We start from the raw sequence: 3,496 nt of genomic DNA on the forward strand, positions 1-3,496 counted from the left end.
CGTTCATTCTTTAATCGACGTAACCGCATTGCAAATTAACAAACCGATCAAAATGCATGCATGCGCTTTGGACGCGACTGAACACTCAACTAACCTCGTAGCGAAATGGCATATATGGCTCCATTGGTCATACCTAACCGGACTACGTTGCCGTGTAGAAGATAAGGAGCTGCTTTTGCTGAGATAGGCATGCAGGCTGCCTCCACATGCCTGGCCTTACCTACCATGCGATATATACTAATTGTACAATGAACCTTGTGCCACTAACTACACTTAGACATAAGTAATGACTAATCTCCAGGGATGGCTAGTTACGTTGGCTATGATCTTTGGAGGTTTGTTTGGAATGGCTAGAACGGCTCGAGACAACAAGAGACAGAACGGCAGTTCGCTTTAGTTCTTCGTTCTAGAATATATGCATAGTGCGTTGCATGATTGCGTCCACTGTAAACCAGGGTGTGCATATCATATTTTTAGCTCATCATTGGTTTGTGCTACTAGTTGTTTATACTCGCTGCATGGACTGGTGTTTCAAGGCGCTTTGTTGGAACAACATGTAAATGAGAAAAAAAAAACTACGTTTATAGAAATCTTGATATGGACATGTACATATATATTCACGTACACCTCCAATAATCTCGATGTTGATTCACTTTGTAGGAAGAAGGCCTTGTTTGGGATAATTTATCTCAACCATGCTTTGAATCAAAGCTAGCTTCCACAAGAATCTCGTGATAAAGAAACTAACTGTTTGGCACGTCGATTCTAGGGGGAAGAACTCATCACCACCACTAACGACATTGGCAAGGAGGAAGAGGGGGAGCCCCCGAGGAAGAGGGGGAGCCCCCTCCACCCCCGGATCTCGGCCAGCCGCGAGGAGGAAGAGCACCCGCTACCGTGTCCCGGACTAGATCTACCGTGTGGATCGAGGAGAGGAGGAGGGGCCCAAGAACCGACGAGGAGGCGGGGGTGTCGGCATGTCGGGTCACGAGGGGCTCAAAGGTCGTGACCCGCGCCGAGGAAGAAGGGTTGGTCACCACCTACTCACCTGGACACCAGCGAGGATGATGTGGGCACGCCGGCGCGGTGAGTCGTGAGGGGCTCAGAGGCTACGAACACGACGACGAGGAGGGACTCGTACATCGACAAGATGGATAAGACGGGGGCGGGGCGCGGGCGGGGGCGCTGGCGCGACGTGTGGCGAGGGGCTCGGAGACCGCGGCCTGTGAGGTGTGGGAGGAAAGGTGGTCGACATTCTCGGGGATTTCTCCCACAGCAGCCTCCGGGCGACTTCTGCTTCCACGTTGAAGGGGCGCGGAGAGAAGAATCGTGAGCGGAAGAGAAGTTGGCTTAGAATCACGCCGTTTAATGGGGCATTCTAAAGATTTTTTTTTCACCATAAGCTTGAGAGAAGCGGCTCTAAACAGGGCCGAAGAAAGCAATAGGCCACAGATAAACAGCTGAGCACTATAGTAAGAAGAATGTAATAGGTCGTCAGATGCTAGACTGATGAACGGTTGAGAGTATTGCTTCATGGAAACCTCGTGCACCTCGGGTGTCTGATGGAAAACATTTCTCATGTATTATTGTATATGATACAAAGTGACACGAGTCTTATTGACCTATAATGGAATCAAAAATTGAAAACTATGAATTCAGTGTAACTACATGTGCTTTTGCAAAATTTGTTAGCACGCATCACAGCGACGATCGACAAGGTGAGCTAGCTAGCACACAGTAATGTGTAGACCAAAAGAAACAAAGAATCTCGTGGACGGCACGGAGTTGGCTAGCCTTGCATCGTCAGTGTTCCCACAGCAGCAAGGGCTCGTCGAAGCAGAGGTCATCGGCGATGTCATCCCACGGCGAGCCACAGTAAGACGGCAGAGGCGGCGGTGACAACATGTACCCGAAGTCTAGAGCGTCTGGCACGTCCAAGAAGGTATAAGCCCAGTCCAATGTCAATGTCGTCGCCACCCAGCTGCTCGAGCTGAGCTTGGTTCTCAGTGTCGCATTCTTCCGGCATTGCCCGCTCAGGCGGCGGCAGCTCCTCCGTCTCGGTGTCGGCATCGCCGTGGGCCGTGGGCGTGGGCGCAGGACGGGATGACGATGGGTGAAGCCGCCGCCGCCACAGTGGCCGCGGCGAGCGCGGCGGCGGCCTGCACGTCCTTGGGCGCCGCCGACGCGGCGCGGGGCAGCTCGTGTGCCAGCTCAGGGGAAGTTGAGGTGCGCGGCGCGGCCCTTGATGGCGACGGCGGCGGCGTCGTGCGCCCGCGCGGCCGACTCCGGGTCGTCGAACGTGCCGAGCCAGATGCGCGACTTCTTGCGGGGCTCCCGGATCTCAGACACCCACTTGCCCCAGCTGCGCATGCGCACGCCGCGGTATGTCGGGTGCTTCAGGTCCCTGCGCGGCCGCTTCTTCGTGCCCTGCTTGCCATTGCCACCGGCACCGCCGGAGTCGTCGCTGGAGCTCGGCGACGACACGTTGAGGGAGCCGCTGCTGATGGTGTTGCTGTTATTGCTGCTGCTGCAGGTGCAGCCGCCCTCGGACACCTGAGGCGACACCTGCTCGTCGTGCTCCATCGACGACGACGACGACATGACGTGGCGAGTGTGACGGTGGCGATCGAGTGAGCCCTACCTGCTAGCTTGCTGCTGATCACGACGCCCAAGTAGTGTCCCTCTAACTCTGCTTCTACAACTTAGGACCGATCGCTGTGAGTTTGCCTGCACTTGGTGACTGTGATATGTGAGGCACCATTCGCATACCATATATATATATCTGGATCAAGGACAGGCTACACTTCGACTGATCTCCGAACAGAAAGTCAATGTGGAAACCGCAATTGGAGTGTCATATTTCTTTTGATTCTCCAAAAGAAATGTGAGTGGCATTGAAAAATATAGAACGATAGGACAAATAAAGGGCAGGGCAGGGGAGAGGGAGAGCAAGCAAACCCAAGGCCAAGAGCAAGAGGTTGGTGTACGCGCTTCTCTGACGGTCAGTGGTCAGTGTGCACTACCGACCCCACATTTGATTCCAGTTGTTTATTGGTCTCAGGCAGCAGCATGCCATGCCCCAGCGCACAGCATGCGTTCGTGCAAAATGTGATTATGTGGAAGTGCGTTGCTTCCGTTGGATTGGTCGATTGGATGGGTAATGATTAAAGTAAGCTGAAATTGGCATCCCCAGGCAACGTGTCCTTACCGATGCGAGGGCCGTGTGCGAAGTATTAAACTGCAACAAATCCCTCATTCAGAGATCATGGCACAGTATCATTATCTTAAGTATATTGCTTCATTATACAATGGCAACGAGGGAAATGCCAACCGTGTCAACGAGCAGAGAGCACAGCGTAGCAGCGGTTTGTTGGGGGAAAGCATGCAAGATGGAATGGAAGGAAATAAAGCAGTCAGTCTCCTTTGCTGATACTGCTGCTGAATGCATGATAAACTATAAACTATTGCAGCTACGCGTGTTTTAGGGATCCATGCA

The 3,496-nt window shown here is 53.1% G+C and overlaps 1 pseudogene; it reads right to left on the bottom strand.

The window, feature by feature from the left end:
* Positions 1–1,803: 1,803 nt before the first annotated feature.
* LOC136491275 (dehydration-responsive element-binding protein 3-like) lies at positions 1,804–2,703 on the bottom strand (annotated as a pseudogene).
* Between the last annotated feature and the right edge of the window lie 793 nt (positions 2,704–3,496).

Source organism: Miscanthus floridulus, chromosome 11 (genome assembly GCF_019320115.1).
Source record: "Miscanthus floridulus cultivar M001 chromosome 11, ASM1932011v1, whole genome shotgun sequence".
Taxonomy (NCBI): domain Eukaryota; kingdom Viridiplantae; phylum Streptophyta; class Magnoliopsida; order Poales; family Poaceae; genus Miscanthus; species Miscanthus floridulus.